The following is a 23,631-nucleotide window of genomic DNA, read 5'->3' as shown; positions in this document are numbered from 1 at the left end:
GCCTCTTGGTTGAAGGTGTACATTCTTAAACAGTTTGTGATTTTCCCACTCTGCACTATGTTCCATTTCACAAAAATGACACATTGCTTAAAAGACACTCGCCCGAACAGGGACTTGAAACCTGGACCCTCAGATTAAAGTTCTGATGTTTTACCGACTCCAGGCTCTTCTGGAGTCAGTCGCAAACCTACAGAAAGTTCGTAATACTAAAAACAAGTAAATTCAAATGGTGACAACTACTGTGCAATTACTAAAGTAGGAAAATCTCTCTATCACTAAAAGTATGATCTGAATAGCTTGACATTTAGTGTCTATTGATGAAATACATTTAATTTGCCTCTTGGTTGAAGGTGTAGATTCTTAAACAGATTGTGATTATCCCACTCTGCACTATGTTCCATTTCACAAAAACGACACATTGCTTAAAAGACACTCGCCTGAACAGTGACTTGAACCCTGGTCACTCAGATTAAAGTTCTGATGTTTTACCGACTCCAGGCTTTTCTGTAGTCTGTCGCAAACCTACAGAAAGTTCGTAATACTAAAAACAAGTCAATTAAAATGGTGACAACTACTGTGCAATTACTAAAGTAGGAAAATCTCTCTATCACTAAAAGTATGATCTGAAAAGCTTGACATTTAGTGTCTATTGATGAAATACATTTAATTTGCCTCTTGGTTGAAGGTGTAGATTCTTAAACAGTTTGTGATTTTCCCACTCTGCACTATGTTCCATTTCACAAAATGACACATTGCTTAAAAGACACTCACCCAAACAGGGACTTGAACCCAGGACCCTCAGATTAAAAGTCTGATGCTCTACCGACTGAGCTATCCAGGCACTTCTGTGATAGGTTGCAAAAATGCAGAAAGTTCGTAATACAAAAAACAAGTTATTTCAAATGATGACAACTACTAGTTACTGTGCAATTACTAAAGTTGGAAAATCTCTCTATCACTAAAAGTATGAACTGAAAAGCTTGACATTTAGTGTCTCTTGATGAAATACATTTAATTTGTCTCTTGGTTGAAGGTGTACATTCTTAAACAGTTTGTGATTTTCCCACTCTGCACTATGATCCATTTCACAAAAACTACACATTGCTTAAAAGACACTCACCCAAACAGGGACTTGAACCCTGGACCCTCAGATTAAAGTTCTGATGTTTTACCGACTCCAGGCTATTCTGGAGTCTGTCGCAAACCTACAGAAACTTCGTTATACTAAAAACAAGTAAATTCAAATGGTGACAACTACTGTGCAATTACTAAAGTAGGAAAATCTCTCTATCACTAAAAGTATGATCTGAATAGCTTGACATTTAGTGTCTATTGATGAAATACATTTAATTTGCCTCTTGGTTGAAGGTGTACATTCTTAAACAGTTTGTGATTTTCCCACTCTGCACTATGTTCCATTTCACAAAATGACACATTGCTTAAAAGACACTCGCCTGAACAGGGACATGAACTCTGGACCATCAGATTTAAAGTCTGATGCTCAACCGACTGAGCTATCCAGACTCTTCTGTAATAGGTCGCAAAAATGCAGAAAGTTCGTAATACAAAAAACAAGTCATTTCAAATGATGACAACTACTAGTTACTGTGCAATTACTAAAGTTGGAAAATCTCTCTATCACTAAAAGTATGAACTGAAAAGCTTGACATTTAGTGTATCTTGATGAAATACATTTAATTTGCCTCTTGGTTGAAGGTGTACATTCTTAAACAGTTTGTGATTTTCCCACTCTGCACTATGATCCATTTCACAAAAATGACACATTGCTTAAAAGACACTTGCCCGAACAGGGACTTGAAACCTGGACCCTCAGATTAAAGTTCTGATGCTTTACCGACTCCAGCCTCTTCTGGAGTCTGTCGCAAACCTACAGAAAGTTCGTAATACTAAAAACAAGTAAATTCAAATGGTGACAACTACTGTGCAATTACTAAAGAAGGAAAATCTCTCTATCACTAAAAGTATGATCTGAATAGCTTGACATTTAGTGTCTATTGATGAAATACATTTAATTTGCCTCTTGGTTGAAGGTGTAGATTCTTAAACAGTTTGTGATTTTCCCTCTCTGCACTATGTTCCATTTCACAAAAACTACACATTGCTTAAAAGACACTCACCCGAACAGGGACTTGGACCCTGGACCCTCAGATTAAAGTTCTGATGTTTTACCGACTCCAGGCTATTCTGGAGTCTGTCGCAAACCTACAGAAACTTCGTAATACAAAAAACAAGTCATTTCAAATGATGACAACTACTAGTTACTGTGCAATTACTAAAGTAGGAAAATCTCTCTATCACTAAAAGTATGAACTGAAAAGCTTGACATTTAGTGTCTCTTGATGAAATACATTTAATTTGCCTCTTGGTTGAAGGTGTACATTCTTAAACAGTTTGTGATTTTCCCACTCTGCACTATGTTCAATTTCACAAAAACGACACATTGCTTAAAAGACACTCGCCTGAACAGGGACTTGAACCCTGGACCCTCAGATTAAAGTTCTGATGTTTTACCGACTCCAGGCACTTCTGGAGTCTGTCGCAAACCTATAGAAAGTTCGTAATACTAAAAACAAGTAAATTCAAATGGTGACAACTACTGTGCAATTACTAAAGTAGGAAAATCTCTCTATCACTAAAAGTATGAAATGAAAAGCTTGACATTTAGTGTCTCTTGATTAAATACATTTAATTTGCCTCTTGGTTGAAGGTGTACATTCTTAAACAGTTTGTGATTTTCCCACTCTGCACTATGTTCCATTTCACAAAAATGACACATTGCTTAAAAGACACTCGCCCGAACAGGGACTTGAAACCTGGACCCTCAGATTAAAGTTCTGATGTTTTACCGACTCCAGGCTCTTCTGGAGTCAGTCGCAAACCTACAGAAAGTTCGTAATACTAAAAACAAGTAAATTCAAATGGTGACAACTACTGTGCAATTACTAAAGTAGGAAAATCTCTCTATCACTAAAAGTATGATCTGAATAGCTTGACATTTAGTGTCTATTGATGAAATACATTTAATTTGCCTCTTGGTTGAAGGTGTAGATTCTTAAACAGTTTGTGATTTTCCCACTCTGCACTATGTTCCATTTCACAAAAACGACACATTGCTTAAAAGACACTCGCCTGAACAGGGACTTGAACCCTGGTCCCTCAGATTAAAGTTCTGATGTTTTACCGACTCCAGGCTTTTCTGTAGTCTGTCGCAAACCTACAGAAAGTTCGTAATACTAAAAACAAGTCAATTAAAATGGTGACAACTACTGTGCAATTACTAAAGTAGGAAAATCTCTCTATCACTAAAAGTATGATCTGAAAAGCTTGACATTTAGTGTCTATTGATGAAATACATTTAATTTGCCTCTTGGTTGAAGGTGTAGATTCTTAAACAGTTTGTGATTTTCCCACTCTGCACTATGTTCCATTTCACAAAATGACACATAGCTTAAAAGACACTCGCCCGAACAGGGACTTGAACCCAGGACCCTCAGATTAAAAGTCTGATGCTCTACCGACTGAGCTATCCAGGCACTTCTGTGATAGGTTGCAAAAATGCAGAAAGTTCGTAATACAAAAAACAAGTTATTTCAAATGATGACAACTACTAGTTACTGTGCAATTACTAAAGTTGGAAAATCTCTCTATCACTAAAAGTATGAACTGAAAAGCTTGACATTTAGTGTCTCTTGATGAAATACATTTAATTTGTCTCTTGGTTGAAGGTGTACATTCTTAAACAGTTTGTGATTTTCCCACTCTGCACTATGATCCATTTCACAAAAATGACACATTGCTTAAAAGACACTCGCCCGAACAGGGACTTGAAACCTGGACCCTCAGATTAAAGTTCTGATGTTTTACCGACTCCAGGCTCTTCTGGAGTCTGTCACAAACCTATAGAAAGTTCGTAAAACTAAAACCAAGTAAATTCAAATGGTGACAACTACTGTGCAATTACTAAAGTAGGAAAATCTCTCTATCACTAAAAGTATGATCTGAATAGCTTGACATTTAGTGTCTATTGATGAAATACATTTAATTTGCCTCTTGGTTGAAGGTGTAGATTCTTAAACAGTTTGTGATTTTCCCTCTCTGCACTATGTTCCATTTCACAAAAACTACACATTGCTTAAAAGACACTCACCCGAACAGGGACTTGAACCCTGGACCCTCAGATTAAAGTTCTGATGTTTTACCGACTCCAGGCTATTCTGGAGTCTGTCGCAAACCTACAGAAACTTCGTTATACTAAAAACAAGTAAATTCAAATGGTGACAACTACTGTGCAATTACTAAAGTAGGAAAATCTCTCTATCACTAAAAGTATGATCTGAATAGCTTGACATTTAGTGTCTATTGATGAAATACATTTAATTTGCCTCTTGGTTGAAGGTGTACATTCTTAAACAGTTTGTGATTTTCACACTCTGCACTATGTTCCATTTCACAAAATGACACATTGCTTAAAAGACACTCGCCTGAACAGGGACATGAACCCTGGACCATCAGATTTAAAGTCTGATGCTCTACCGACTGAGCTATCCAGACTCTTCTGTAATAGGTCGCAAAAATGCAGAAAGTTCGTAATACAAAAAACAAGTCATTTCAAATGATGACAACTACTAGTTACTGTGCAATTACTAAAGTTGGAAAATCTCTCTATCACTAAAAGTATGAACTGAAAAGCTTGACATTTAGTGTATCTTGATGAAATACATTTAATTTGCCTCTTGGTTGAAGGTGTACATTCTTAAACAGTTTGTGATTTTCCCACTCTGCACTATGATCCATTTCACAAAAATGACACATTGCTTAAAAGACACTTGCCCGAACAGGGACTTGAAACCTGGACCCTCAGATTAAAGTTCTGATGTTTTACCGACTCCAGCCTCTTCTGGAGTCAGTCGCAAACCTACAGAAAGTTCGTAATACTAAAAACAAGTAAATTCAAATGGTGACAACTACTGTGCAATTACTAAAGAAGGAAAATCTCTCTATCACTAAAAGTATGATCTGAATAGCTTGACATTTAGTGTCTATTGATGAAATACATTTAATTTGCCTCTTGGTTGAAGGTGTAGATTCTTAAACAGTTTGTGATTTTCCCTCTCTGCACTATGTTCCATTTCACAAAAACTACACATTGCTTAAAAGACACTCACCCGAACAGGGACTTGGACCCTGGACCCTCAGATTAAAGTTCTGATGTTTTACCGACTCCAGGCTATTCTGGAGTCTGTCGCAAACCTACAGAAACTTCGTAATACAAAAAACAAGTCATTTCAAATGATGACAACTACTAGTTACTGTGCAATTACTAAAGTAGGAAAATCTCTCTATCACTAAAAGTATGAACTGAAAAGCTTGACATTTAGTGTCTATTGATGAAATACATTTAATTTGCCTCTTGGTTGAAGGTGTACATTCTTAAACAGTTTGTGATTTTCCCACTCTGCACTATGTTCAATTTCACAAAAACGACACATTGCTTAAAAGACACTCGCCTGAACAGGGACTTGAACCCTGGACCCTCAGATTAAAGTTCTGATGTTTTACCGACTCCAGGCACTTCTGGAGTCTGTCGCAAACCTATAGAAAGTTCGTAATATTAAAAACAAGTAAATTCAAATGGTGACAACTACTGTGCAATTACTAAAGTAGGAAAATCTCTCTATCACTAAAAGTATGAACTGAAAAGCTTGACATTTAGTGTCTCTTGATGAAATACATTTAATTTGCCTCTTGGTTGAAGGTGTACATTCTTAAACAGTTTGTGATTTTCCCACTCTGCACTATGTTCCATTTCACAAAAATGACACATTGCTTAAAAGACACTCGCCCGAACAGGGACTTGAAACCTGGACCCTCAGATTAAAGTTCTGATGTTTTACCGACTCCAGGCTCTTCTGGAGTCAGTCGCAAACCTACAGAAAGTTCGTAATACTAAAAACAAGTAAATTCAAATGGTGACAACTACTGTGCAATTACTAAAGTAGGAAAATCTCTCTATCACTAAAAGTATGATCTGAATAGCTTGACATTTAGTGTCTATTGATGAAATACATTTAATTTGCCTCTTGGTTGAAGGTGTAGACTCTTAAACAGTTTGTGATTTTCCCACTCTGCACTATGTTCCATTTCACAAAAATGACACATTGCTTAAAAGACACTCGCCCGAACAGGGACTTGAAACCTGGACCCTCAGATTAAAGTTCTGATGTTTTACCGACTCCAGGCTCTTCTGGAGTCATTCGCAAACCTACAGAAAGTTCGTAATACTAAAAACAAGTAAATTCAAATGGTGACAACTACTGTGCAATTACTAAAGTAGGAAAATCTCTCTATCACTAAAAGTATGATCTGAATAGCTTGACATTTAGTGTCTATTGATGAAATACATTTAATTTGCCTCTTGGTTGAAGGTGTAGATTCTTAAACAGATTGTGATTTTCCCACTCTGCACTATGTTCCATTTCACAAAAACGACACATTGCTTAAAAGACACTCGCCTGAACAGTGACTTGAACCCTGGTCCCTCAGATTAAAGTTCTGATGTTTTACCGACTCCAGGCTTTTCTGTAGTCTGTCGCAAACCTACAGAAAGTTCGTAATACTAAAAACAAGTCAATTAAAATGGTGACAACTACTGTGCAATTACTAAAGTAGGAAAATCTCTCTATCACTAAAAGTATGATCTGAAAAGCTTGACATTTAGTGTCTATTGATGAAATACATTTAATTTGCCTCTTGGTTGAAGGTGTAGATTCTTAAACAGTTTGTGATTTTCCCACTCTGCACTATGTTCCATTTCACAAAATGACACATTGCTTAAAAGACACTCGCCCAAACAGGGACTTGAACCCAGGACCCTCAGATTAAAAGTCTGATGCTCTACCGACTGAGCTATCCAGGCACTTCTGTGATAGGTTGCAAAAATGCAGAAAGTTCGTAATACAAAAAACAAGTTATTTCAAATGATGACAACTACTAGTTACTGTGCAATTACTAAAGTTGGAAAATCTCTCTATCACTAAAAGTATGAACTGAAAAGCTTGACATTTAGTGTCTCTTGATGAAATACATTTAATTTGTCTCTTGGTTGAAGGTGTACATTCTTAAACAGTTTGTGATTTTCCCACTCTGCACTATGATCCATTTCACAAAAACTACACATTGCTTAAAAGACACTCACCCGAACAGGGACTTGAACCCTGGACCCTCAGATTAAAGTTCTGATGTTTTACCGACTCCAGGCTATTCTGGAGTCTGTCGCAAACCTACAGAAACTTCGTTATACTAAAAACAAGTAAATTCAAATGGTGACAACTACTGTGCAATTACTAAAGTAGGAAAATCTCTCTATCACTAAAAGTATGATCTGAATAGCTTGACATTTAGTGTCTATTGATGAAATACATTTAATTTGCCTCTTGGTTGAAGGTGTACATTCTTAAACAGTTTGTGATTTTCCCACTCTGCACTATGTTCCATTTCACAAAATGACACATTGCTTAAAAGACACTCGCCTGAACAGGGACATGAACCCTGGACCATCAGATTTAAAGTCTGATGCTCAACCGACTGAGCTATCCAGACTCTTCTGTAATAGGTCGCAAAAATGCAGAAAGTTCGTAATACAAAAAACAAGTCATTTCAAATGATGACAACTACTAGTTACTGTGCAATTACTAAAGTTGGAAAATCTCTCTATCACTAAAAGTATGAACTGAAAAGCTTGACATTTAGTGTATCTTGATGAAATACATTTAATTTGCCTCTTGGTTGAAGGTGTACATTCTTAAACAGTTTGTGATTTTCCCACTCTGCACTATGATCCATTTCACAAAAACTACACATTGCTTAAAAGACACTCACCCGAACAGGGACTTGAACCCTGGACCCTCAGATTAAAGTTCTGATGTTTTACCGACACCAGGCTATTCTGGAGTCTGTCGCAAACCTACAGAAACTTCGTTATACTAAAAACAAGTAAATTCAAATGGTGACAACTACTGTGCAATTACTAAAGAAGGAAAATCTCTCTATCACTAAAAGTATGATCTGAATAGCTTGACATTTAGTGTCTATTGATGAAATACATTTAATTTGCCTCTTGGTTGAAGGTGTAGATTCTTAAACAGTTTGTGATTTTCCCTCTCTGCACTATGTTCCATTTCACAAAAACTACACATTGCTTAAAAGACACTCACCCGAACAGGGACTTGGACCCTGGACCCTCAGATTAAAGTTCTGATGTTTTACCGACTCCAGGCTATTCTGGAGTCTGTCGCAAACCTACAGAAACTTCGTAATACAAAAAACAAGTAATTTCAAATGATGACAACTACTAGTTACTGTGCAATTACTAAAGTAGGAAAATCTCTCTATCACTAAAAGTATGAACTGAAAAGCTTGACATTTAGTGTCTCTTGATGAAATACATTTAATTTGCCTCTTGGTTGAAGGTGTACATTCTTAAACAGTTTGTGATTTTCCCACTCTGCACTATGTTCAATTTCACAAAAACGACACATTGCTTAAAAGACACTCGCCTGAACAGGGACTTGAACCCTGGACCCTCAGATTAAAGTTCTGATGTTTTACCGACTCCAGGCACTTCTGGAGTCTGTCGCAAACCTATAGAAAGTTCGTAATACTAAAAACAAGTAAATTCAAATGGTGACAACTACTGTGCAATTACTAAAGTAGGAAAATCTCTCTATCACTAAAAGTATGAACTGAAAAGCTTGACATTTAGTGTCTCTTGATGAAATACATTTAATTTGCCTCTTGGTTGAAGGTGTACATTCTTAAACAGTTTGTGATTTTCCCACTCTGCACTATGTTCCATTTCACAAAAATGACACATTGCTTAAAAGACACTCGCCCGAACAGGGACTTGAAACCTGGACCCTCAGATTAAAGTTCTGATGTTTTACCGACTCCAGGCTCTTCTGGAGTCAGTCGCAAACCTACAGAAAGTTCGTAATACTAAAAACAAGTAAATTCAAATGGTGACAACTACTGTGCAATTACTAAAGTAGGAAAATCTCTCTATCACTAAAAGTATGATCTGAATAGCTTGACATTTAGTGTCTATTGATGAAATACATTTAATTTGCCTCTTGGTTGAAGGTGTAGATTCTTAAACAGATTGTGATTTTCCCACTCTGCACTATGTTCCATTTCACAAAAACGACACATTGCTTAAAAGACACTCGCCTGAACAGTGACTTGAACCCTGGTCCCTCAGATTAAAGTTCTGATGTTTTACCGACTCCAGGCTTTTCTGTAGTCTGTTGCAAACCTACAGAAAGTTCATAATACTAAAAACAAGTCAATTAAAATGGTGACAACTACTGTGCAATTACTAAAGTAGGAAAATCTCTCTATCACTAAAAGTATGATCTGAAAAGCTTGACATTTAGTGTCTATTGATGAAATACATTTAATTTGCCTCTTGGTTGAAGGTGTAGATTCTTAAACAGTTTGTGATTTTCCCACTCTGCACTATGTTCCATTTCACAAAATGACACATTGCTTAAAAGACACTCGCCCAAACAGGGACTTGAACCCAGGACCCTCAGATTAAAAGTCTGATGCTCTACCGACTGAGCTATCCAGGCACTTCTGTGATAGGTTGCAAAAATGCAGAAAGTTCGTAATACAAAAAACAAGTTATTTCAAATGATGACAACTACTAGTTACTGTGCAATTACTAAAGTTGGAAAATCTCTCTATCACTAAAAGTATGAACTGAAAAGCTTGACATTTAGTGTATCTTGATGAAATACATTTAATTTGCCTCTTGGTTGAAGGTGTACATTCTTAAACAGTTTGTGATTTTCCCACTCTGCACTATGATCCATTTCACAAAAACTACACATTGCTTAAAAGACACTTGCCCGAACAGGGACTTGAACCCTGGACCCTCAGATTAAAGTTCTGATGTTTTACCGACACCAGGCTATTCTGGAGTCTGTCGCAAACCTACAGAAACTTCGTTATACTAAAAACAAGTAAATTCAAATGGTGACAACTACTGTGCAATTACTAAAGTAGGAAAATCTCTCTATCACTAAAAGTATGATCTGAATAGCTTGACATTTAGTGTCTATTGATGAAATACATTTAATTTGCCTCTTGGTTGAAGGTGTACATTCTTAAACAGTTTGTGATTTTCCCACTCTGCACTATGTTCCATTTCACAAAATGACACATTGCTTAAAAGACACTCGCCTGAACAGGGACATGAACCCTGGACCATCAGATTTAAAGTCTGATGCTCTACCGACTGAGCTACCCAGACTCTTCTGTAATAGGTCGCAAAAATGCAGAAAGTTCGTAATACAAAAAACAAGTCATTTCAAATGATGACAACTACTAGTTACTGTGCAATTACTAAAGGTGGAAAATCTCTCTATCACTAAAAGTATGAACTGAAAAGCTTGACATTTAGTGTATCTTGATGAAATACATTTAATTTGCCTCTTGGTTGAAGGTGTACATTCTTAAACAGTTTGTGATTTTCCCACTCTGCACTATGATCCATTTCACAAAAATGACACATTGCTTAAAAGACACTTGCCCGAACAGGGACTTGAAACCTGGACCCTCAGATTAAAGTTCTGATGTTTTACCGACTCCAGCCTCTTCTGGAGTCAGTCGCAAACCTACAGAAAGTTCGTAATACTAAAAACAAGTAAATTCAAATGGTGACAACTACTGTGCAATTACTAAAGAAGGAAAATCTCTCTATCACTAAAAGTATGATCTGAATAGCTTGACATTTAGTGTCTATTGATGAAATACATTTAATTTGCCTCTTGGTTGAAGGTGTAGATTCTTAAACAGTTTGTGATTTTCCCTCTCTGCACTATGTTCCATTTCACAAAAACTACACATTGCTTAAAAGACACTCACCCGAACAGGGACTTGAACCCTGGACCCTCAGATTAAAGTTCTGATGTTTTACCGACTCCAGGCTATTCTGGAGTCTGTCGCAAACCTACAGAAACTTCGCAATACAAAAAACAAGTCATTTCAAATGATGACAACTACTAGTTACTGTGCAATTACTAAAGTAGGAAAATCTCTCTATCACTAAAAGTATGAACTGAAAAGCTTGACATTTAGTGTCTCTTGATGAAATACATTTAATTTGCCTCTTGGTTGAAGGTGTACATTCTTAAACAGTTTGTGATTTTCCCACTCTGCACTATGTTCAATTTCACAAAAACGACACATTGCTTAAAAGACACTCGCCTGAACAGGGACTTGAACCTTGGACCCTCAGATTAAAGTTCTGATGTTTTACCGACTCCAGGCACTTCTGGAGTCTGTCGCAAACCTATAGAAAGTTCGTAATACTAAAAACAAGTAAATTCAAATGGTGACAACTACTGTGCAATTACTAAAGTAGGAAAATCTCTCTATCACTAAAAGTATGAACTGAAAAGCTTGACATTTAGTGTCTCTTGATGAAATACATTTAATTTGCCTCTTGGTTGAAGGTGTACATTCTTAAACAGTTTGTGATTTTCCCACTCTGCACTATGTTCCATTTCACAAAAATGACACATTGCTTAAAAGACACTCGCCCGAACAGGGACTTGAAACCTGGACCCTCAGATTAAAGTTCTGATGTTTTACCGACTCCAGGCTCTTCTGGAGTCAGTCGCAAACCTACAGAAAGTTCGTAATACTAAAAACAAGTAAATTCAAATGGTGACAACTACTGTGCAATTACTAAAGTAGGAAAATCTCTCTATCACTAAAAGTATGATCTGAATAGCTTGACATTTAGTGTCTATTGATGAAATACATTTAATTTGCCTCTTGGTTGAAGGTGTAGATTCTTAAACAGATTGTGATTTTCCCACTCTGCACTATGTTCCATTTCACAAAAACGACACATTGCTTAAAAGACACTCGCCTGAACAGTGACTTGAACCCTGGTCCCTCAGATTAAAGTTCTGATGTTTTACCGACTCCAGGCTTTTCTGTAGTCTGTCGCAAACCTACAGAAAGTTCGTAATACTAAAAACAAGTCAATTAAAATGGTGACAACTACTGTGCAATTACTAAAGTAGGAAAATCTCTCTATCACTAAAAGTATGATCTGAAAAGCTTGACATTTAGTGTCTATTGATGAAATACATTTAATTTGCCTCTTGGTTGAAGGTGTAGATTCTTAAACAGTTTGTGATTTTCCCACTCTGCACTATGTTCCATTTCACAAAATGACACATTGCTTAAAAGACACTCACCCAAACAGGGACTTGAACCCAGGACCCTCAGATTAAAAGTCTGATGCTCTACCGACTGAGCTATCCAGGCACTTCTGTGATAGGTTGCAAAAATGCAGAAAGTTCGTAATACAAAAAACAAGTTATTTCAAATGATGACAACTACTAGTTACTGTGCAATTACTAAAGTTGGAAAATCTCTCTATCACTAAAAGTATGAACTGAAAAGCTTGACATTTAGTGTCTCTTGATGAAATACATTTAATTTGTCTCTTGGTTGAAGGTGTACATTCTTAAACAGTTTGTGATTTTCCCACTCTGCACTATGATCCATTTCACAAAAACTACACATTGCTTAAAAGACACTCACCCAAACAGGGACTTGAACCCTGGACCCTCAGATTAAAGTTCTGATGTTTTACCGACTCCAGGCTATTCTGGAGTCTGTCGCAAACCTACAGAAACTTCGTTATACTAAAAACAAGTAAATTCAAATGGTGACAACTACTGTGCAATTACTAAAGTAGGAAAATCTCTCTATCACTAAAAGTATGATCTGAATAGCTTGACATTTAGTGTCTATTGATGAAATACATTTAATTTGCCTCTTGGTTGAAGGTGTACATTCTTAAACAGTTTGTGATTTTCCCACTCTGCACTATGTTCCATTTCACAAAATGACACATTGCTTAAAAGACACTCGCCTGAACAGGGACATGAACTCTGGACCATCAGATTTAAAGTCTGATGCTCAACCGACTGAGCTATCCAGACTCTTCTGTAATAGGTCGCAAAAATGCAGAAAGTTCGTAATACAAAAAACAAGTCATTTCAAATGATGACAACTACTAGTTACTGTGCAATTACTAAAGTTGGAAAATCTCTCTATCACTAAAAGTATGAACTGAAAAGCTTGACATTTAGTGTATCTTGATGAAATACATTTAATTTGCCTCTTGGTTGAAGGTGTACATTCTTAAACAGTTTGTGATTTTCCCACTCTGCACTATGATCCATTTCACAAAAATGACACATTGCTTAAAAGACACTTGCCCGAACAGGGACTTGAAACCTGGACCCTCAGATTAAAGTTCTGATGCTTTACCGACTCCAGCCTCTTCTGGAGTCTGTCGCAAACCTACAGAAAGTTCGTAATACTAAAAACAAGTAAATTCAAATGGTGACAACTACTGTGCAATTACTAAAGAAGGAAAATCTCTCTATCACTAAAAGTATGATCTGAATAGCTTGACATTTAGTGTCTATTGATGAAATACATTTAATTTGCCTCTTGGTTGAAGGTGTAGATTCTTAAACAGTTTGTGATTTTCCCTCTCTGCACTATGTTCCATTTCACAAAAACTACACATTGCTTAAAAGACACTCACCCGAACAGGGACTTGGACCCTGGACCCTCAGATTAAAGTTCTGATGTTTTACCGACTCCAGGCTATTCTGGAGTCTGTCGCAAACCTACAGAAACTTCGTAATACAAAAAACAAGTCATTTCAAATGATGACAACTACTAGTTACTGTGCAATTACTAAAGTAGGAAAATCTCTCTATCACTAAAAGTATGAACTGAAAAGCTTGACATTTAGTGTCTCTTGATGAAATACATTTAATTTGCCTCTTGGTTGAAGGTGTACATTCTTAAACAGTTTGTGATTTTCCCACTCTGCACTATGTTCAATTTCACAAAAACGACACATTGCTTAAAAGACACTCGCCTGAACAGGGACTTGAACCCTGGACCCTCAGATTAAAGTTCTGATGTTTTACCGACTCCAGGCACTTCTGGAGTCTGTCGCAAACCTATAGAAAGTTCGTAATACTAAAAACAAGTAAATTCAAATGGTGACAACTACTGTGCAATTACTAAAGTAGGAAAATCTCTCTATCACTAAAAGTATGAAATGAAAAGCTTGACATTTAGTGTCTCTTGATTAAATACATTTAATTTGCCTCTTGGTTGAAGGTGTACATTCTTAAACAGTTTGTGATTTTCCCACTCTGCACTATGTTCCATTTCACAAAAATGACACATTGCTTAAAAGACACTCGCCCGAACAGGGACTTGAAACCTGGACCCTCAGATTAAAGTTCTGATGTTTTACCGACTCCAGGCTCTTCTGGAGTCAGTCGCAAACCTACAGAAAGTTCGTAATACTAAAAACAAGTAAATTCAAATGGTGACAACTACTGTGCAATTACTAAAGTAGGAAAATCTCTCTATCACTAAAAGTATGATCTGAATAGCTTGACATTTAGTGTCTATTGATGAAATACATTTAATTTGCCTCTTGGTTGAAGGTGTAGATTCTTAAACAGTTTGTGATTTTCCCACTCTGCACTATGTTCCATTTCACAAAAACGACACATTGCTTAAAAGACACTCGCCTGAACAGGGACTTGAACCCTGGTCCCTCAGATTAAAGTTCTGATGTTTTACCGACTCCAGGCTTTTCTGTAGTCTGTCGCAAACCTACAGAAAGTTCGTAATACTAAAAACAAGTCAATTAAAATGGTGACAACTACTGTGCAATTACTAAAGTAGGAAAATCTCTCTATCACTAAAAGTATGATCTGAAAAGCTTGACATTTAGTGTCTATTGATGAAATACATTTAATTTGCCTCTTGGTTGAAGGTGTAGATTCTTAAACAGTTTGTGATTTTCCCACTCTGCACTATGTTCCATTTCACAAAATGACACATAGCTTAAAAGACACTCGCCCGAACAGGGACTTGAACCCAGGACCCTCAGATTAAAAGTCTGATGCTCTACCGACTGAGCTATCCAGGCACTTCTGTGATAGGTTGCAAAAATGCAGAAAGTTCGTAATACAAAAAACAAGTTATTTCAAATGATGACAACTACTAGTTACTGTGCAATTACTAAAGTTGGAAAATCTCTCTATCACTAAAAGTATGAACTGAAAAGCTTGACATTTAGTGTCTCTTGATGAAATACATTTAATTTGTCTCTTGGTTGAAGGTGTACATTCTTAAACAGTTTGTGATTTTCCCACTCTGCACTATGATCCATTTCACAAAAATGACACATTGCTTAAAAGACACTCGCCCGAACAGGGACTTGAAACCTGGACCCTCAGATTAAAGTTCTGATGTTTTACCGACTCCAGGCTCTTCTGGAGTCTGTCACAAACCTATAGAAAGTTCGTAAAACTAAAACCAAGTAAATTCAAATGGTGACAACTACTGTGCAATTACTAAAGTAGGAAAATCTCTCTATCACTAAAAGTATGATCTGAATAGCTTGACATTTAGTGTCTATTGATGAAATACATTTAATTTGCCTCTTGGTTGAAGGTGTAGATTCTTAAACAGTTTGTGATTTTCCCTCTCTGCACTATGTTCCATTTCACAAAAACTACACATTGCTTAAAAGACACTCACCCGAACAGGGACTTGAACCCTGGACCCTCAGATTAAAGTTCTGATGTTTTACCGACTCCAGGCTATTCTGGAGTCTGTCGCAAACCTACAGAAACTTCGTTATACTAAAAACAAGTAAATTCAAATGGTGACAACTACTGTGCAATTACTAAAGTAGGAAAATCTCTCTATCACTAAAAGTATGATCTGAATAGCTTGACATTTAGTGTCTATTGATGAAATACATTTAATTTGCCTCTTGGTTGAAGGTGTACATTCTTAAACAGTTTGTGATTTTCACACTCTGCACTATGTTCCATTTCACAAAATGACACATTGCTTAAAAGACACTCGCCTGAACAGGGACATGAACCCTGGACCATCAGATTTAAAGTCTGATGCTCTACCGACTGAGCTATCCAGACTCTTCTGTAATAGGTCGCAAAAATGCAGAAAGTTTGTAATACAAAAAACAAGTCATTTCAAATGATGACAACTACTAGTTACTGTGCAATTACTAAAGTTGGAAAATCTCTCTATCACTAAAAGTATGAACTGAAAAGCTTGACATTTAGTGTATCTTGATGAAATACATTTAATTTGCCTCTTGGTTGAAGGTGTACATTCTTAAACAGTTTGTGATTTTCCCACTCTGCACTATGATCCATTTCACAAAAATGACACATTGCTTAAAAGACACTTGCCCGAACAGGGACTTGAAACCTGGACCCTCAGATTAAAGTTCTGATGTTTTACCGACTCCAGCCTCTTCTGGAGTCAGTCGCAAACCTACAGAAAGTTCGTAATACTAAAAACAAGTAAATTCAAATGGTGACAACTACTGTGCAATTACTAAAGAAGGAAAATCTCTCTATCACTAAAAGTATGATCTGAATAGCTTGACATTTAGTGTCTATTGATGAAATACATTTAATTTGCCTCTTGGTTGAAGGTGTAGATTCTTAAACAGTTTGTGATTTTCCCTCTCTGCACTATGTTCCATTTCACAAAAACTACACATTGCTTAAAAGACACTCACCCGAACAGGGACTTGGACCCTGGACCCTCAGATTAAAGTTCTGATGTTTTACCGACTCCAGGCTATTCTGGAGTCTGTCGCAAACCTACAGAAACTTCGTAATACAAAAAACAAGTCATTTCAAATGATGACAACTACTAGTTACTGTGCAATTACTAAAGTAGGAAAATCTCTCTATCACTAAAAGTATGAACTGAAAAGCTTGACATTTAGTGTCTCTTGATGAAATACATTTAATTTGCCTCTTGGTTGAAGGTGTACATTCTTAAACAGTTTGTGATTTTCCCACTCTGCACTATGTTCAATTTCACAAAAACGACACATTGCTTAAAAGACACTCGCCTGAACAGGGACTTGAAGCCTGGACCCTCAGATTAAAGTTCTGATGTTTTACCGACTCCAGGCACTTCTGGAGTCTGTCGCAAACCTATAGAAAGTTCGTAATACTAAAAACAAGTAAATTCAAATGGTGACAACTACTGTGCAATTACTAAAGTAGGAAAATCTCTCTATCACTAAAAGTATGAACTGAAAAGCTTGACATTTAGTGTCTATTGATGAAATACATTTAATTTGCCTCTTGGTTGAAGGTGTACATTCTTAAACAGTTTGTGATTTTCTCACTCTGCACTATGTTCCATTTCACAAAAATGACACATTGCTTAAAAGACACTCGCCTGAACAGGGACTTGAAACCTGGACCCTCATATTAAAGTTCTGATGTTTTACCGACTCCAGGCTCTTCTGGAGTCTGTCGCAAACCTATAGAAAGTTCGTAAAACTAAAACCAAGTAAATTCAAATGGTGACAACTACTGTGCAATTACTAAAGTTGAAAAATCTCTCTATCACTAAAAGTATGATCTGAATAGCTTGACATTTAGTGTCTATTGATGAAATACATTTAATTTGCCTCTTGGTTGAAGGTGTAGATTCTTAAACAGTTTGTGATTTTCCCTCTCTGCACTATGTTCCATTTCACAAAAACGACACATTGCTTAAAAGACACTCGTCCGAACAGAGACTTGAACCCTGGACCCTCAGATTAAAGTTCTGTTGTTTTACCGACTCCAGGCTCTTCTGGAGTCTGTCGCAAACCTATAGAAAGTTCGTAATACTAAAAACAAGTAAATTCAAATGGTGACAACTACTGTGCAATTACTAAAGTAGGAAAATCTCTCTATCACTAAAAGTATGATCTGAATAGCTTGACATTTAGTGTCTATTGATGAAATACATTTAATTTGCCTCTTGGTTGAAGGTGTAGATTCTTAAACAGTTTGAGATTTTCCCACTCTGCACTATGTTCCATTTCACAAAATGACACATTGCTTAAAAGACACTCGCCCAAACAGGGACTTGAACCCTGGACCCTCAGATTAAAAGTATGACGCTCTACCAACTGAGCTATCCAGGCTCTTCTGTGAAAGGTCGCAAAAATGCAGAAAGTTCGTAATACAAAAAACAAGTCATTTCAAATGATGACAACTACTAGTTACTGTGCAATTACTAAAGTAGGAAAATCTCTCTATCACTAAAAGTATGAACTGAAAAGCTTGACATTTAGTGTCTCTTGATGAAATACATTTAATTTGCCTCTTTGTTGAAGGTGTACATTATTAAACAGTTTGTGATTTTCCCACTCTGCACTATGTTCCATTTCACAAAAACGACACATTGCTTAAAAGACACTCGCCCGAACAGGAACTTGAACCCTGGACCCTCAGATTAAAGTTCTGATGTTTTACCGACTCCAGGCTCTTCTGTAGTCTGTCGCAAACCTATAGAAAGTTCGTAATACTAAAAACAAGTACATTCAAATGGTGACAACTACTGTGCACTTACTAAAGTTGGAAAATCTCTCTATCACTAAAAGTATGATCTGAATAGCTTGACATTTAGTGTCTATTGATGAAATACATTTAATTTGCCTCTTGGTTGAAGGTGTACATTCTTAAACAGTTTGTGATTTTCCCACTCTGCACTATGATCCATTTCACAAAAATGACACATTGCTTAAAAGACACTCGCCCGAACAGGGACTTGAAACCTGGACCCTCAGATTAAAGTTCTGATGTTTTACCGACTCCAGGCTCTTCTGTAGTCTGTCGCAAACCTATAGAAAGTTCGTAATACTAAAAACAAGTAAATTCAAATGGTGACAACTACTGTGCAATTACTAAAGTAGGAAAATCTCTCTATCACTAAAGGTATGATCTGAAAAGCTTGACATTTAGTGTCTATTGATGAAATACATTTAATTTGCCTCTTGGTTGAAGGTGTACATTCTTAAACAGTTTGTGATTTTCCCACTCTGCACTATGTTCCATTTTACAAAATGACACATTGCTTAAAAGACACTCGCCCAAACAGGGACTTGAACCCTGGACCCTCAGATTAAAGTTCTGATGTTTTACCGACTCCAGGCTCTTCTGGAGTCAGTCGCAAACCTACAGAAAGTTCGTAATACTAAAAACAAGTAAATTCAAATGGTGACAACTACTGTGCAATTACTAAAGTAGGAAAATCTCTCTATCACTAAAAGTATGATCTGAATAGCTTGACATTTAGTGTCTATTGATGAAATACATTTAATTTGCCTCTTGGTTGAAGGTGTAGATTCTTCAACAGTTTGTGATTTTCCCACTCTGCACTATGTTCCATTTCACAAAAACGACACATTGCTTAAAAGACACTCGCCTGAACAGGGACTTGAACCCTGGACCCTCAGATTAAAGTTCTGGTGTTTTACTGACTCCAGGCTTTTCTGGAGTCTGTCGCAAACCTACAGAAAGTTCGTTATACTAAAAACAAGTCAATTCAAATGGTGACAACTACTGTGCAATTACTAAAGTAGGAAAATCTCTCTATCACTAAAAGTATGATCTGAAAAGCTTGACATTTAGTGTCTATTGATGAAATACATTTAATTTGCCTCTTGGTTGAAGGTTTAGATTCTTAAACAGTTTGTGATTTTCCCACTCTGCACTATGTTCCTCTTCACAAAATGACACATTGCTTAAAAGACACTCGCCCGAACACGGACTTGACCCCAGGACCCTCAGATTAAAAGTCTGATGCTCTACCGACTGAGCTATCCAGGCACTTCTGTGATAGGTCGCAAAAATGCAGAAAGTTCGTAATACAAAAAACAAGTCATTTCAAATGATGACAACTACTAGTTACTGTGCAATTACTAAAGTTGGAAAATCTCTCTATCACTAAAAGTATGAACTGAAAAGCTTGACATTTAGTGTCTCTTGATGAAATACATTTAATTTGTCTCTTGGTTGAAGGTGTACATTCTTAAACAGTTTGTGATTTTCCCACTCTGCACTAAGATCCATTTCACAAAAATGACACATTGCTTAAAAGACACTCGCCCGAACAGGGACTTGAAACCTGGACCCTCAGATTAAAGTTCTGATGTTTTACCGACTCCAGGCTTTTCTGGAGTCAGTCGTAAACCTACAGAAAGTTCGTAATACTATAAACAAGTAAATTCAAATGGTGACAACTACTGTGCAATTACTAAAGTAGGAAAATCTCTCTATCACTAAAAGTATGATCTGAATAGCTTGACATTTAGTGTCTATTGATGAAATACATTTAATTTGCCTCTTGGTTGAAGGTGTACATTCTTAAACAGTTTGTGATTTTCCCACTCTGCACTATGTTCCATTTCTCAAAATGACACATTGCTTAAAAGACACTCGCCTGAACAGGGACATGAACCCTGGACCATCAGATTAAAAGTCTGATGCTCTAACGACTGAGCTATCCAGACTCTTTTGTAATAGGTCGCAAAAATGCAGAAAGTTCGTAATACAAAAAACAAGTCATTTCAAATGATGACAACTACTAGTTACTGTGCAATTACTAAAGTTGGAAAATCTCTCTATCACTAAAAGTATGAACTGAAAAGCTTGACATTTAGTGTCTCTTGATGAAATACATTTAATTTGCCTCTTGGTTGAAGGTGTACATTCTTAAACAGTTTGTGATTTTCCCACTCTGCACTATGTTCCATTTCACAAAAACGACACATTGCTTAAAAGACACTCGCCTGAACAGGGACTTGAACCCTGGTCCCTCAGATTAAAAGTATGATGCTCTACCAACTGAGCTATCCAGGCTCTTCTGTGAAAGGTCGCAAAAATGCAGAAAGTTCGTAATACAAAAAACAAGTCATTTCAAATGATGACAACTACTAGTTACTGTGCAATTACTAAAGTAGGAAAATCTCTCTATCACTAAAAGTATGAACTGAAAAGCTTGACATTTAGTGTCTCTTGATGAAATACATTTAATTTGCCTCTTTGTTGAAGGTGTACATTATTAAACAGTTTGTGATTTTCCCACTCTGCACTATGTTCCATTTCACAAAAACGACACATTGCTTAAAAGACACTCGCCCGAACAGGAACTTGAACCCTGGACCCTCAGATTAAAGTTCTGATGTTTTACCGACTCCAGGCTCTTCTGTAGTCTGTCGCAAACCTATAGAAAGTTCGTAATACTAAAAACAAGTACATTCAAATGGTGACAACTACTGTGCACTTACTAAAGTTGGAAAATCTCTCTATCACTAAAAGCATGATCTGAATAGCTTGACATTTAGTGTCTATTGATGAAATACATTTAATTTGCCTCTTGGTTGAAGGTGTACATTCTTAAACAGTTTGTGATTTTCCCACTCTGCACTATGATCCATTTCACAAAAATGACACATTGCTTAAAAGACACTCGCCCGAACAGGGACTTGAAACCTGGACCCTCAGATTAAAGTTCTGATGTTTTACCGACTCCAGGCTCTTCTGTAGTCTGTCGCAAACCTATAGAAAGTTCGTAATACTAAAAACAAGTAAATTCAAATGGTGACAACTACTGTGCAATTACTAAAGTAGGAAAATCTCTCTATCACTAAAGGTATGATCTGAAAAGCTTGACATTTAGTGTCTATTGATGAAATACATTTAATTTGCCTCTTGGTTGAAGGTGTACATTCTTAAACAGTTTGTGATTTTCCCACTCTGCACTATGTTCCATTTTACAAAATGACACATTGCTTAAAAGACACTCGCCCAAACAGGGACTTGAACCCTGGACTCTCAGATTAAAGTTCTGATGTTTTACCGACTCCAGGCTCTTCTGGAGTCAGTCGCAAACCTGCAGAAAGTTCGTAATACTAAAAACAAGTAAATTCAAATGGTGACAACTACTGTGCAATTACTAAAGTAGGAAAATCTCTCTATCACTAAAAGTATGATCTGAATAGCTTGACATTTAGTGTCTATTGATGAAATACATTTAATTTGCCTCTTGGTTGAAGGTGTAGATTCTTCAACAGTTTGTGATTTTCCCACTCTGCACTATGTTCCATTTCACAAAAACGACACATTGCTTAAAAGACACTCGCCTGAACAGGGACTTGAACCCTGGACCCTCAGATTAAAGTTCTGGTGTTTTACTGACTCCAGGCTTTTCTGGAGTCTGTCGCAAACCTACAGAAAGTTCGTTATACTAAAAACAAGTCAATTCAAATGGTGACAACTACTGTGCAATTACTAAAGTAGGAAAATCTCTCTATCACTAAAAGTATGATCTGAAAAGCTTGACATTTAGTGTCTATTGATGAAATACATTTAATTTGCCTCTTGGTTGAAGGTTTAGATTCTTAAACAGTTTGTGATTTTCCCACTCTGCACTATGTTCCTTTTCACAAAATGACACATTGCTTAAAAGACACTCGCCCGAACACGGACTTGACCCCAGGACCCTCAGATTAAAAGTCTGATGCTCTACCGACTGAGCTATCCAGGCACTTCTGTGATAGGTCGCAAAAATGCAGAAAGTTCGTAATACAAAAAACAAGTCATTTCAAATGATGACAACTACTAGTTACTGTGCAATTACTAAAGTTGGAAAATCTCTCTATCACTAAAAGTATGAACTGAAAAGCTTGACATTTAGTGTCTCTTGATGAAATACATTTAATTTGTCTCTTGGTTGAAGGTGTACATTCTTAAACAGTTTGTGATTTTCCCACTCTGCACTAAGATCCATTTCACAAAAATGACACATTGCTTAAAAGACACTCGCCCGAACAGGGACTTGAAACCTGGACCCTCAGATTAAAGTTCTGATGTTTTACCGACTCCAGGCTTTTCTGGAGTCAGTCGTAAACCTACAGAAAGTTCGTAATACTAAAAACAAGTAAATTCAAATGGTGACAACTACTGTGCAATTACTAAAGTAGGAAAATCTCTCTATCACTAAAAGTATGATCTGAATAGCTTGACATTTAGTGTCTATTGATGAAATACATTTAATTTGCCTCTTGGTTGAAGGTGTACATTCTTAAACAGTTTGTGATTTTCCCACTCTGCACTATGTTCCATTTCTCAAAATGACACATTGCTTAAAAGACACTCGCCTGAACAGGGACATGAACCCTGGACCATCAGATTAAAAGTCTGATGCTCTACCGACTGAGCTATCCAGACTCTTTTGTAATAGGTCGCAAAAATGCAGAAAGTTCGTAATACAAAAAACAAGTCATTTCAAATGATGACAACTACTAGTTACTGTGCAATTACTAAAGTTGGAAAATCTCTCTATCACTAAAAGTATGAACTGAAAAGCTTGACATTTAGTGTCTCTTGATGAAATACATTTAATTTGCCTCTTGGTTGAAGGTGTACATTCTTAAACAGTTTGTGATTTTCCCACTCTGCACTATGTTCCATTTCACAAAAACGACACATTGCTTAAAAGACACTCGCCTGAACAGGGACTTGAACCCTGGTCCCTCAGATTAAAGTTCTGATGTTTTACCGACTCCAGGCTTTTCTGTAGTCTGTCGCAAACCTACAGAAAGTTCGTAATACTAAAAACAAGTCAATTAAAATGGTGACAACTACT

The 23,631-nt window shown here is 36.7% G+C and overlaps 5 non-coding genes across 5 annotated transcripts; all 5 read right to left on the bottom strand.

Moving 5' to 3' along the window:
- Positions 1 to 3,481: 3,481 nt before the first annotated feature.
- On the bottom strand, positions 3,482 to 3,554 carry TRNAK-UUU (transfer RNA lysine (anticodon UUU)). The gene has a single exon. It is a non-coding gene; the product is annotated as a tRNA-Lys (tRNA).
- Positions 3,555 to 6,864: 3,310 nt separating this feature from the next.
- On the bottom strand, positions 6,865 to 6,937 carry TRNAK-UUU (transfer RNA lysine (anticodon UUU)). The gene has a single exon. It is a non-coding gene; the product is annotated as a tRNA-Lys (tRNA).
- A 2,640-nt stretch (positions 6,938 to 9,577) lies between these two features.
- TRNAK-UUU (transfer RNA lysine (anticodon UUU)) lies at positions 9,578 to 9,650 on the bottom strand. Its single transcript has one exon. It is a non-coding gene; the product is annotated as a tRNA-Lys (tRNA).
- A 5,353-nt stretch (positions 9,651 to 15,003) lies between these two features.
- On the bottom strand, positions 15,004 to 15,076 carry TRNAK-UUU (transfer RNA lysine (anticodon UUU)). The gene has a single exon. It is a non-coding gene; the product is annotated as a tRNA-Lys (tRNA).
- Positions 15,077 to 20,770: 5,694 nt separating this feature from the next.
- Positions 20,771 to 20,843, bottom strand: TRNAK-UUU (transfer RNA lysine (anticodon UUU)). Its single transcript has one exon. It is a non-coding gene; the product is annotated as a tRNA-Lys (tRNA).
- Between the last annotated feature and the right edge of the window lie 2,788 nt (positions 20,844 to 23,631).

Source organism: Taudactylus pleione, unplaced genomic scaffold, assembly GCF_031769625.1.
Source record: "Taudactylus pleione unplaced genomic scaffold, aTauple2 ptg000454l, whole genome shotgun sequence".
Classification (NCBI taxonomy): Eukaryota; Metazoa; Chordata; class Amphibia; order Anura; family Myobatrachidae; genus Taudactylus; species Taudactylus pleione.
This window is presented reverse-complemented; position numbering and strand designations above follow the sequence as displayed.